Source organism: Arachis ipaensis, chromosome B6 (assembly GCF_059453495.1).
Source record: "Arachis ipaensis isolate K30076 ecotype BB chromosome B6, ASM5945349v1, whole genome shotgun sequence".
NCBI lineage: Eukaryota > Viridiplantae > Streptophyta > Magnoliopsida > Fabales > Fabaceae > Arachis > Arachis ipaensis.
The window spans coordinates 115,960,714-115,975,333 of record NC_142441.1 but is presented as its reverse complement, the minus strand read 5'-3'; the positions used below and the strand labels follow the sequence as shown (position 1 = coordinate 115,975,333).

General features: G+C 32.2%; 2 pseudogenes; one reads left to right on the top strand and one right to left on the bottom strand.

Annotated features, from left to right (window-relative positions):
• Window positions 1–833: 833 nt before the first annotated feature.
• On the bottom strand, window positions 834–1,535 carry LOC107648324 (octanoyltransferase LIP2, mitochondrial pseudogene; annotated as a pseudogene).
• A 448-nt stretch (window positions 1,536–1,983) lies between these two features.
• The window catches only part of LOC107647154 (endo-1,4-beta-xylanase 5-like), a 42,323-nt pseudogene continuing 29,686 nt past the window's right edge, over window positions 1,984–14,620 (top strand).

Genomic DNA, 14,620 nt, shown 5'->3' with positions numbered 1-14,620 from the left:
GATCTTTGATTAAATGAAAGGAAAGATTTACTAACTAGTTACATAAACTACAAAAATGTAGAAAGAGATTAGAGTTGATCATTCTTTCCATTCGCATCATCTGTTGTGTGTTGGATTCGAGTTGCTTGAAGGATCCTTCTTCAAACTCAGCTCTACTAATTTCTGAGAAGCTTCATATAATCTTTTCAATTTATTTACACTTGTAGAGAAGGAGGCACGAGCTAGCAGCTTCCGCGTCACCAACCTAACTATTAGATTACTTCTATTCTCACAATTGACTAAAACTATATAGCACATGATTAAATGTATGATGATAACCAGAGTGAAGAGACCCTTATCAAATTTCATACTTACTCTGACATTTCTACAATCTTTACATCACATGCCAATTTGTATCATGTGACGAGTCCTCATGATATAAAATTGCTTTTCTTCATTCTTAACAATATTAATTTGAATTATCGCTCTTAACCCTAACTAAGTGTGACGGTCACAGCTAAACTTGACAGGCAAGACCACTTTCCAGGAACACGAAGTACAAATGTATTTCGGCGATCTGCATGTAACAAACAAAACAAACGAGTTCATTATACTCCTAAAGTGGTAAGCATTTCCATAGAAATCAATAACGAAGTGCCAAAACACAATGTTTATGTAAGATAAATTTATGTGTAGAATTGTATCAGTGCCATCTTTTTCGGGAACATACAACTTTGCATGAGTAGCACCATTTGCTCTATAATTGTAAGAATGAATTTGTCACAGTAAAATAAGAAAGAATAAAAGCAAAAATAGAAGTTATACAACTATTTCTTTGCTAAAATACTTTCATCTCATTCGGTTCCATCAATAACTACTGAAGCATCCTCTTTCTAGATAAGGTTATCATAACCAAATATTCTTGCAAAACAAGAAATTAACTGCTCCTGTATTATTTCTTCAGGTGGAAAAATAGAATCTGTCTCCCTTCTCAGTGATGTAACTTATTTATCAGCAATTCCACAGGGAACAATGTGCCTAAAATAGGTTAAATCAGGATTAATGTTGAATGCCAAACCATGAGAAGTGATTCCATTTGATATCCGGACACCAATGGCACCTATCTTCCTTTCTCCAACCCACACACCTGTCTCACCAGCTTGTCCAAGACAAGCCTTCACACCGTATTGAGCTGCCATTTCAATCATAGTTAGCTCCATTTTTTCCACATAACTTCGAGCACCGATTCCCATGTCACGAAGTGATATGATAGGATATAAAATGGCTTGGTGTGGACCATGAAATGTAATGTCTCCTCCCCGTTATGTGTAGTGAAGTTCAGCTCCAATTTGTTCCAATTCTGACTGTGGGATTAATAAATTGTGAACAGTTTGTCTCTTGCCAACAGTGTATGTAGGTGGATGTTGCAAAGACAGAAGAGTATCCCATATCCTATGAGATTTTCTATCCAAGACCAGCTTTTCTTGCAGTTTCAAGGCATCCAAGTAGTTGACAACTCCCAGTTTCAAGACCTCAAGGCTTCTTAAAACCCTCATTCCCTGTTGGCTAACGAACTTATTAATCATGCAATCTGCTTTATTAACATTCCAATTCTAAAAAACATTTGGTCATACCATATGTTTGAAAATTAGATAGTTTAAGTCATATGTATATCTTAGTATCATTCACCAGAATTTTGCATCTACACAAACAGGTCTAAGAAACATTTCAGCAAATAGTTCAAGGGCATTCAGAGCAAAGCTACAAAATATAAATATACCAGCTTTATTTGAAGAAAATTATTACTTTTACTTAAATGTGTTTTTCACAGAATAAGAAAGAAAAGATCAATGTAAACAAGCAAAATGCCCAGAGGTTAAAAATGACCATACTTTTAACTACATGTTGGTTCAATTGAGATAAAAGATTTTTTCCTCATTTTAACTAATTGAGATTGTAATGAGTATATTGGATATGGAGTACATGATGGATGTAAATTGAAAGATGGAGGATTGGAGCAGAGTCTGGCACGATGTTTACTATTGGTGCGACAATGGAGAAACTCAATATGATGTTGAAAGAGGCGGTATTGTTGAAGGTGCTTTTGGAGAAGAGCTTGCAAGTGTTTGTGTTGATAAGAGAGTAAGGAAGCTCAAGTTGATGACGTTGCATAGAATGTTAGAATCTCTGCATCTACATTTCAAAGATAGAATGATGATGCAATATGACAAGTGAAGACACACAGTGTCAAATAATAGTTATTTTTTCTTTTGGTCCAAAAATATATAATAACACACTATAGTCATAGTCTACAAAACAAAATCTTAAAAATACAACTTCCAATCTAAAAAAGGCAAGGTTGCGAGAACTAAACCGATCATTGAACTGGTTGAGTGACTGGTTCGATGGTCTAACCAGAGTCGAACCGTGATTGAACCAATTTAATTAAATATACAATAAAATTATTAAAAATTCAATATATAATTTCAGATATTCAAATTTAATAATTTCTAAACTAATTTTAAAATTTCACAATGTCCATAATTTATCACTGAAAATTTACAAAATAAACAAATTTCATTAATTTCTAAGTTCAAATCAAGTAGTTAGCAATAATACTTATCACATCACCGAAAAAAATTCAGAACAAAAAGTTTAACAATAAGAGCATCATTTCTATTTACTGAATAGTAAAAATCCTCAAACCAAACATCATACAATTGTAACACAAAGTTTAATTCAATTACAAATTTCTGCTGAATATAACACAAAGTTCAATTCAATTACAAATTTCTGCTGAATATAAGAGAGCCAAAGCATATAATCATATTTAGTTTTGGGGATTCTAATCCATTAATCAGCAACATTGTTCTGACTTCTGAATCCAAATTAAACTGAAAACATATCAGCAACAAAAACTAAATTGAATCCAGTTCCAAACTCAGAATTCAAATTAAATTTGAATTCAGAATCACACCAACCTTCAACAAATTAAATAAATAATCCAATTCCAAACCCAGAACACAAACTCAGTTCACAATCTTAAAATTAATGGAAAAAAAGATGAACCCAAAATTAATTTAACAGTAACTGAAGAACCCAGGGCGATGATATAGGGAGTCAGGGAGGAACGAAAGGTTAGAGGCGAGGAGCTTGCCATCGACGAAATTGAAGAAGCAAATGGCAACACATTATCACTCGCGGCGGAGAACTGAGACACGAGCAGAGAGGCGATTTGGGCGGCGAATCGGCGACAGAGACAAAGTAGACGAACCGTGAAGTAGCAAGGAGAGGGACGCGGGTGAGGTGACCAACACTGGTTGTGTCAACGACGGCGACAACAACCGAGAGAAGAAGCACTAAAGAAGCATTGAAGATTGAAGAATAAATCAATAAAATTTTTAAAAATAAGCAAGCAGCAAGCAGTGGCTAGTGAGGGAGGAGCCGAGGAGTGCTTACTGTTGAGGTGAGTAATGGCGAGGTGACCGAAGAGGCGAGCGACAAGATGAGCGACGTGCGACGGTGAGGTGGGCGACGCAAACAAATTGCAATGTGTCCGAACAGAGATTCCACGGTGAGAAGAGGGCGAGTGGCAGCTGGTGAATGGTGATGGCTGGAGCCTTTGTCTGTGATAGGACTTTAGCAAGCGGTAGGATTCAGTTTGGGAAGTGTGTGTGAGAGAGAGATGGGGGTTTGTTTTTATTTTATATATATAATTTTAGAAACCGGAAATCTTTAAAAAAAAATCGGCCGGTTCAATCGATTTACCGATTAACTGTCAGTTCCCTGGTTCTTTTATTGATTATTTGCCAAATGGTTTTTTGCTTCGATTGAACTGGCTAGGTGACTAATTTTCAGTTAATTCGGTTAAATTAGTTGATCCGGTTCAGTTTTTAAAACTATAAAAAAAGCCATAAAACAAGATCATCAACATCAAATATTTTTTCATTGTCAGAATACAATTTCTGATAAACAATTTCATATTCTCTGCTAAAAAAAATACATAAATATGTTAACATATATCATAAACAAAAATACCATATATTAAATAAGTATTTGTCATAATAAAAAGATAATTACCAAAACTCCTAAATCTCCCATATCCATCTCATAATCTCAAAGATTTAGAAATTTTCACCCTAATTTACATATATTATATTAATAAACAATTTACGTGAATTAAATTTGACATGAAATTGAACTTTGATTCCAAATAAAAACTTGAGTTATTATTACTTTCACTTGAAGAGTGTATCAAATACTGAGTGCAAATTAAACACATCAACAAGTTCATAATGCAACCTATTGCGATGTGAATGTACAATTTGACCATCGATATTAAAAACAGACTCTGAAACAATAGTAGAAATAGAAATGGCTAAAAAATCTCTTGAAATATTTTGTAAGGTTAGATATTTCACTCCAATGTTTTTCCAATAGTCCAAAATATCAAAATTTTCCAAATTTGTTTTAACTATCATAACACTATCTTTCAAATAGAAATTTAATTCAGTTTTCATATATATCTTCTACAAATTGTAAGTAAATAGAACTAAAATTTCTTTTTAAAGATCCTTCATCATGTCCAACATTCAAAGTTTAAAGTAGAAGCTAAACCATCATCATTTGGAGCTCTTCTTCTAATTCTAGTCTTAAGTTGATATTCACATACTAATTCTTCCATCATTTTTTTTACTTTACTCTATTAATTCTCACTTTGAGATTCATATATTTTAAGGAAAAGAACTTTAACAACTTTATTTTATATCTAGAGCCTAAAATAACTCCCACAGCCATGACTCTATTAATTTGATACCAACACCTTATAGTAACAATTGGATTGTATCTCTTTTTTCCCCTCGCTTTCAGTGCCATCTACATTGTTCACCATATAACTAACTAACATTTCTATGAAATAAATGCTGCACCTGACATCCATTTCTTACCTTATGATTATTTTACTATTACTGAGGCAAGAACATATAAAGTCTCATGAATAAGAATTATATACTAAAATAATGAAAATTAGAATACTAGAAAGTGTTTTTTTTAAGATACTCAATATTTGTATATATTCACCATTTGCTTTTGAGGTTCAAGAATACATGATTATTAAAAAATATAACTTAAATTAGACAAATACTTAAACTATTTATGTGATAGTTTCTATAAACTATTGATACATAAGCAGTTGCTAACAATGCCTTGGTGAAGCAATGTGTGGCAGAAACACCAAGAGCTCAATATGATGGAAGCATTATAATAAATCCAGGATTTGACCACAGCATAGATGGTCAGATAGTATTCGAAAATAGTTCTATCGAAGAACGAATATCCAATACAGGCAATAGGTTTAATGTTACACGAAACAAGACTCGACCATTAGATAGTTTCTCCCAGAAGATCCAACTTAAGAAAGGAACGCTATACAATTTTACTGGTAACTTACACTTTGAACTTTGAAGACAATATTTTCATACATACTATCTATGTTCTAGACTTGTTATTATCTCTAATATCATGAGTTATGTTTCAACCAAAAATTTGTGTCTTTATTTCCATATTCATCTTGGTTTTGGCTCAGTAAAGGAAGTGACATTGTATCAATTACATTGGAAATAAAGATAACTGGGTTGATTCGAGGAGGCCACGTGAAAGCAAAGCATGGATGCTTTTTAAGGTGAAGTGAGATACTTTTTAGACTTAATACATGCATATTTCTCAGCTTTAAGAACATGAAAAAAAAGTTAAATGCTCAAACAGTTCTGATTTTCTTTTATTATCTTTTGAATTTTGTGAAGTGAAATTGATTCAACCATGCAGACCAAGAATTCAAAAGTGGAAATATGGGCTGATAGTGTTTCCTTACAACTATTCACCAAAGAGCAATGGAGATCACATCAAGATTAAAGCATTGAGAGGGTAAGTAAGTGCATACTGTTGGGTATATTATTATTATGAGAAGATGACAAAATCTTATATTTGTGTAGTGGTTTCAAAGCACGATTAGATCGCTTTTTTTAGAGAGATATTTGTCCCCACACTTAGTTGCTATAGGGTTGATGACAATACTCTTTCATGATACAATGAAACCTAAGAATTTCTTAATTAGCAATAGTAAGAAATTTTCAACTCTCTTGAACAAAGAAAATCTCTTAATAATTGATTAAAATGTACACTTAGTACTTCTATATATGAAATAGTGGACAAGGACTTATTTATACATATTGCACGTAGCAATTATGATTAGTTACGTATACAAATGGTTGTGTCTTTTCTATTGCCAATAGATACAATATTTTGAACATACACAATTCTTAAAGAGTTGTGTCCCTTTAGCCAATAGACACAATGTTTTGAACATACACAATCTTTAAAAGGTTGTGTTCCTTCAACCAAATGGTACTAAACGGTTAGTAACCATTTATTAATATTAATAATATCAATAATATTAATAATATTAATTAATCAAATTTGTAAATACCCTTCAATTCCCTACTATTTGCAAAATTTAAATGTCATACAAGTATATGCATAAAGAATGTGTCACTAAGATTAAACATTCTTTTAGTGTAAATTTTAAAGTTCTAACGAAGTAATAGGTGTCTAATCGATTAAACTTATACTCCATATGCTAGTACCAAAAATCACACACATTACTTATACCCTCTAAGTTCAAGAGTTTACAATTTTAAGCACTTATATGACCTTGTGCTCATCCTGGTTTCATGAATATTTACAAGAATAAAACCTCTAAAAGATAATATTATCATTCCATTAAGAGTTTAAACTCACCCTCCTAATTTATTGTAAATAGCACTAAATCCTATACCTTGTGCTCCAATTGCTAAATAACTTGTTATTACCCATTAAAACTTGAAACTAGTGGTCTACTAGAATAAGGTTGGGTTCCCATCATTTAGCAATAATAGGTTTTAATCCCATTTTAGCAGTAGTTTCTTTGATTTTATCCCTTGACAAACCTTTAGTCAAAGGGTCTGCTAAATTTCCTTGAGATCTTACATAAGTGATGGTAATTACACCATCATCTATTAGTTGCCTCACAAACTTATGTCTCAAACTTATATGTCTAGACTTTCCATTATAAACCTTATTATATGCTCGAGACATTGTTGATTTACTATCACAGAAGATTGAAATGGCTGTTGTCTGCTGTGGCCACAGCTTTATATCATACAACAAATTTCTTAACCATTCTGCTTCTTTACCTGCGGCTGATAAAGCTACAAACTCAGCCTCCATAGTAAAATGTGTAATACATGTTTGTTTCTTTGAGGCCCAACTTATTGCTCCACCACGTATGGTGAAAATCCATCCTGAAGTGGATTTGTTGTCACTAAGATGTGTAATCCAACTTGCGTCGGAATAACCTTCTAAAACTGCGGGATAATCACTATAATGTAATCCCAAGTTTATGGTTTTCTTGAGATAACCAAGAACTTTTGTTATAACTTTCTAATGTTGATTGCTAGGCTTTTCTGTAAACTTTGATAATTTGCACACAGCAAATACTATATCAGGTCTAGTACAATGCATTGCATACATTAAACTTCCTATAGCACTAGCATATTCTAATTGTGCTATAGGTCTTCCCATATTTCCTTCTAATTTAAGATTAGGATCATACGGCATATTGGATTCTTTAATTGTGAGATGATCAAACTTTTTCAATACCTTTTTGATATAATGAGATTAACTTAAAGTAAAGCCAACTTCATTCTTATGCACCTTTATGCCTAATATTGTATCAACTTCATTCAAATCCTTCATCTTGAATTTAGAAGTTAGATACTCCTTCATTATACGAATTCCTTCTAAATTTGTTTCGATGATTAACATATCATCAACATATAAACAAATGATTACTCCATAATCTTTAGTAAATTTTGAGTAAATACATTTATCTGCACTATTATGTGAGAAGCCATTTGATAACACCACTAAATCAAACTTCTCATGCCATTGTTTAGGCGCTTGTTTTAGCCCATACAAAAACTTAATTAATTTGCAAACTTTATTTTCATTTCCAGATAGCACATAACCTTCTGGTTGCTCCATATAGATTTCTTCATTAAGATCTCCATTTAGAAAAGCCGTTTTAACATCCATTTGATGTATATGAAGCTTATGTATGGATGCTAATGCTATAAGAGTTCTAATAGAAGTCATTCATGCCACAGGTGCGTAAGTATCAAAATAGTCTAGACATTTTTGTTGTCTAAACCCCTTGGCCATTAACCTTGCTTTAAAGGTTTGTAATGAATCACCAGTGTTATACTTTCTTCTAAATACCCACTTACATCTTATAGGCTTTAATCCTGGAGGCAAATCAACCAAGACCCAAGTATTGTTAGATAATATTGAGTCCATTTCATCATTTATTGCTTCTTTCTAAAAAGCAGAATTCCTTGAAGCCATAGCCTGTTTGAATGTTTGAGGATACCCTCTATGTTCATAACAATAGAAATCTTGTTTGTTACAGAATTCCTAATTCCTTCTACCAAAAAGGTGATAGCCTGAGAAGAAATAAAATCTGGACCCAGGTCCTTTTCTTTTCTTACTCTCAAGCTCTTCCTTGGTTCAATCAACTCTTTGTCGCTTAGACATTTATTATTTTGATTATTTATTTCTTGTGAAATATTAGTATCATTTTGGGGATACCCTGAATTAGAATTTGAATCATTGATAAATTTATTTTCAATAAATTCTACTTCTCTTGATTCAACAACTACAATAGACACTAAGTCTAATATTCTATATGCTTTAGAATTTTGAGCATATCCTATAAAATTCCCTTTTATGGCTCTTGGCCCCAATTTGGTTCTCTTTTGATCAGGAACTCGATAAAAGGATAAACACCCCCACACTTTAAGATAATTTAAATTAGGTTTCCTTCCTTTCTAAATTTCATAAGGAGAAACCTTTCTATGTCTTGATGGTATCCTATTATGGATATGACATGATGTCAATAATGCTTCACCCCACAAATTGTAAGGCAATTTTGCATTTAGTAACATTGAATTAACCATATCCACTAAGGTACGGTTTTTCCTTTCCGCCAAACCATTTTGTTGCGGAGTATATGGAGCGGAAGATTCATGCACAATACCATGTAATTCACAAAAGTGATCGAATTCATTAAAAAAATATTCTCTACCTCGATCACTATGAAGAAGTTTTATTTTCTTATTATGCATATTTTCTACTTCCATTTTATATTTCTTAAACATTTCGAAAGCTTCATCTTTATTTCTAAGCAAATACACATAAGTAAATCTAGAACAATCATCAATAAAAGTTATAGAATATCTTTTTCCTCCTTTAGTAATATTGCCATTTAGTTCACAAATATCACTATGAATCAACTCCAATAAATGTGTATTTCTTTCAACTTTAGGAAAAGGCTTCTTAGTAATTTTGGATTGTATGCAAATATCACATTTCTTATTAAAATCCTTGTTACTAAGATCAATATAGTTATTCTTTTACATATATTCAATTGATTTGTAATTTAAGTGTGCTAATTTACTATGCCATAAATCACAAGAATCAACAATATACAATGAAACATTCACTTTATTAATACTAAGTTTAAACATTCCTTCAGTACAATATCCTTTTCCTACGAATACATCATTCTTAAGTAAGATCACTTTATAAGATTTCATTACAACTTTGAATCATTTCTTACACAAGAGACTAACAGAAACTAAATTTTTTCTCAAATCTGGAACATGAAGTACATTTATTAAACTTAATTTCTTTCCATATGTAAAATTCAATTCCACAGTTTCTTGACCACAAACTTTGGCTGAGTTGTCATTGCCCATTAAGACCTCTCTATTGTTCACTTCTTCATATGTTTTGAATTGGTTGCGATCATTGCAAACGTGAACAGTAGCCCCTGAATCTAACCACCATTCAAGTGATTTTCCTTGTGTTGCTATGTTAACTTCTGTAACCATGCCAATATGCATGTTTTGTACTTTTTCTGCAACCATAGCAATTAGATTCTTCTCTTCTACTAAGTTGGTCTTTGGTGCTTCCTTTTTCAGAAGTCTACATTCTTTGATATAGTGTCCTTTCTTGTGACAATGATAACACTCTCTTTGTCTCTTCTTATCTTGCTTTGAATCTTTAGAGAACTTTCTTTTCTTCTTATTGGTGTTGTTTTCACCAATATGATTCACTTTAGAACTTTGAGAAAGATACACAGCATCACGTTTTCGAGTTTCCTCCTCTATACGTATATGCCTTAGTAATTTCTCAATTGTGAAGTCCTCACCGAGATGTAAAAGTTTCTTCCTATAACCATTTTAAGATGAAGGCAATTTTGAAATAATTACTCCAACTTGTAATGATTCAGGGATCACCACTTGTAGATCACGAAGTCTACTTACAAGGATTTGTAATTCATAAATTTGATCCATGACAAGCATAGTATCATTCATAATAAATTCAAAATAATTCATCATAATAAACTTATCTGTTCCTTGTTGTTCGGTATTGTACTTTTCTTCCAAAGATTTCCAAATATCTAATGGTGATTGAATTGACAGGTAGAGATCATAGATTCGGTAAGATAAAGTATTGATAATATGACCTCGACATGCAAAAGTATCTTCATCACGTTACTTCTTTAATTGAACAATCTTTTCTTTCTCTTTCGGTGTAGAATTTTCAGCGGCATCGGCAATTGGTGTAGTCTTTGGGTCAATCACATATGCAAGATTGAGAACTGAAAGAAGAAACATCATCTTGTCTTTCCAATGGTTGAAGTTCGTTCCATCAAAGCAATCTTATTTGACGAACTCTTGATTCATGACCTTGAACGTAGTGTTTTGATCTTGTGCCATCTTCAAGAAATATCTCTCTAAAATTGTTGGGTATATTATTATGAGAAGATGACAAAATCTTATATTTGTGTAGTGGTTTCAAGGCACGATTATATCGCTTTCTTTAGAGAGATATTTGTCCCCACACTTAGTTGCTATAGGGTTGATGACAATACTCTCACAGGATACAATGAAACCTGAGAATTTCTTAATTAGCAATAGTAAGAAATTCTCAACTCTCTTGAACAAAGAAAATCTCTTAATAGTTGATTAAAATGTACACTTAGTACTTCTATATCTGAAATATTGGACAATGGCTTATTTATACATATGGCACGTAGCAATTATGATTAGTTATGTATACAAATAGTTGTGTCTTTTCTATTGCCAATAGATACACAATTCTTGCGTCCCTTCAACCAAATGGTACTAAACGGTTAGTAACCGTTTATTAATATTAATAATATTAATTAATCAAAATTGTAAATACCCTTCACATACCCTTTTAATTTTTTAGTTAAAAATGTGCGTACCAAGCATGAAAGTTTTATGCTTCTGTTCTACTTCCATCAACACTAAGTGTTTGAATTAAACCTGTAGGTACGTAAGAGAAACTCCAACGGTCCAGTTCTCATTATACTTTTTTTGACATAAGGAGGGCCAATCATTGGAGAGAAGAGAAAAGAGTTCCTGCACATATTTTGAGAGGAGAGAGTCCCTCTGAATGGAAACTTGTATTACCCAATAATAACTTACACATGACAAGTTATTATAAAAATAAATAATTATACAAAATTTTAATTAAATAAGTAATTATATTAAATAATTATATTTCTATTTAATTAATAATTTATATTAATTATTTAAATAATATTTAATTAAATAATTAAATTTCTATTTAATTAATAATTTATATTAATTATTTATATCATAATCAATATTGAATATTATTTATATTATAATTAATTAAATTTATTTACATAAAAAAATAAATTTAATTTTTATACCTTACAAAATAAATTTTGGTTGGGTTGATTATTTTTATTTATAAAATTTAAAATGCTAACCACATGATTAAAATTAGCCGTTGCAAAATTAGCCGTTACAAAATTAACAGTTGGAAACTAGCTGTTACTATGTTACCGTTATTATTAATAAATTTATATTTTATTACTCTATATATATTACTTACTTACACTTCTATTCTCACACTTTCTTCTACTCTTCTTCATCTTCTTCCAAGTTTACGAAATCAAAGTTCTACTGATATTTTTTTTTTCGAAAAATGGATCCAAACTAACTCAACTCTTTTTTCAATTATTTACAAAACTTTTCTCAAAATCTAAATACCCAACAATCTCAAACCTCAAACTCTCAAGTTCCAAATCAAAATTTCACACTACCAAATACATTTCAAAATCCAAATCTACAAAATCTTCCTAATTTCAATTTTCAAGCTCCTTATGATAATCAATTTCCTATATTCCAACCACAAAATCAAAATTCACAAAAACCTTTCCATTTTCATCCATATTTAACCCCTCTATCAGAAATATTACTCCAACATCCTTGTCGTTTTCAACTCAATTCAGTGCATCAAGACATAACTCATCTGGTGTTGGTGGCTCTTCTAACCCATCCTCTCAGAGTCCGATACAATCTAGTCCAAATTCGTAATATTCAGATTTTTCCAACCCTCATGGATTAGATGCTATTGATCTCGATGATGATATTAAAAATCGGAGACAAGATAGTATTCAACACTGGCATTGGAAAGAGGATGAGATGTTGATCAGTGCATGGTTAAATGTTTCAATTGACCCTATAGTTAGTACCGATCAAAAGGACAAAACATTTTGGAGTCAAATTCACATCTACCGTGTAGAATTTTGTGCTAACATGACAAAGGGGGTAGTTACATATAAGAAATGATGGTATAAGATCGACAAGGTTGTTGCACAATTTGCTGGTTGCTACGATCAAGCTAGTCAAAACATAAGAAGTGATTTGAATGCTAATGATATAAAGGAGTTGGCCTATAGACTTTATTCTACAAATTATGGTCAAAGATTCACTTTTGAGAGGCATTGGAATATGCTTCATTTGGAGTAAAAATGGAGAAGTCAACTACCTATACAGAGTGGATGCTCAAAGAGAACTAAGATTAGTGCAACTGGACCATACTCATCCTCATCAAATCCAGAAATACCATGATTGACGAAACCGGTGTGGACTCTCCCATTCGCTAAAAAGGATCAAAGAAGAGCAAGAGAAAAAGTAAGAGAAAATTACAAATGTCTGAAGATCTTAGCAAAAAGAAATCATCGGTTGTTAAAAAACTATCTCTCATGGAAGATATTAAGAATGTTGGAGAAAAGAAACTAATGGATAGGGTAAAAGAAAGAGAAAAGGAAAGGGAACATATAGCAAAGATCATGGCAATCAAAGAGAAGGAGTTACAAATGCAAGCGGCAATGAAAGAACAAGAATTACAAACTCAGAGATATATTAAAGAAATGGAGATAAATGAAAAAGAAAGGGAAATGGAAAGGATAGCTAAGGAAAGGGAAAGAGAAATGGATATGCAAATACTTAATACTGACACGTCTACAATAAGTGAAAAACGACGAGCTCTTCATGAGATTGCATGTGAGAAAATAATTAATAAGTGGTTTACTTAATGGTTCCTTGTATTAAGGTTAATTAGTATATTTTTATTTTTATTGCGTATTACTGGTATGTGATGTAGTCTGTTTTATTCATTTTTGATGTAACTTTTTAAATTAGTCAATATTATTGTGCCATTATTGTTTATGAAAGTGACTGTTGCAAAACTAGCCGTTTTAAACTTAGACAAGAAAAAGTAGCCGTTGTAAAACTAGCTATTGAGAAGTAACTACTTATTGCGAACACACTTATAAATATCAACTATCAATAATTCAGCAACTCTATTTCAACTCTTATTTCTCACCTCAAAAGAATACTAAAAAATACATCTCAAGATATGGCTAGAAATTTTGATGATATAAGTAATGATGCTTTATATGGTAAAAGAAGACGGCAAGATAACACACTCATGGATAATTGGATCGACGAGTGTTTATTTGATGATTCAGAAGAAGAAGATATTGATAGAAACTCTATCCTAACTCCTCGTAGATAGATCAACAGAGATCGAAAAGTAGGACATGATCGCCTTTTCCAAGATTACTTTGCAGATGAACCGGTGTATAATGCTGACATTTGTTGACGGAGATTTCGAATGAGAAGACATGTGTTCCTTTGGATAGTGGACACTCTCTCAAACGTCTATCCGTATTTCCGACAGAGGGTCGATGTAACTAGAAGAAGAGGCTTGTCACCACTCCAAAAATGCACCACTGCGATACAGATGTTAGCATATGGCGCAGCAGCTGATGCTATTGATGATTATGTGCGCATAGGCGAGAGCACTATAATTGAATGCTTGGAAAATTTGTTGAAGGTGTCATTTCGGTCTTCGAGGATGAATACTTGCGAAAACCAAATCCAAATGATGTACGACACTTGCTACAAATGGCAGAAGGTCGTGGCTTTCCTGGTATGTTGGGTAGCATTGACTGCATACATTGGCAATAGAAAAATTATCCAAAGGCGTGGAAAGGTATGTACATGAGTGGTTATCGTGGGGTTGCAACCATAGTACTTGAAATTATAGCATCTTCAGACCTTTGGATATGGCATGTGTTCTTTGGAGTTTCTGGTTCAAATAATGATATCAACGTGTTAGATCGTTCTCCAGTGTT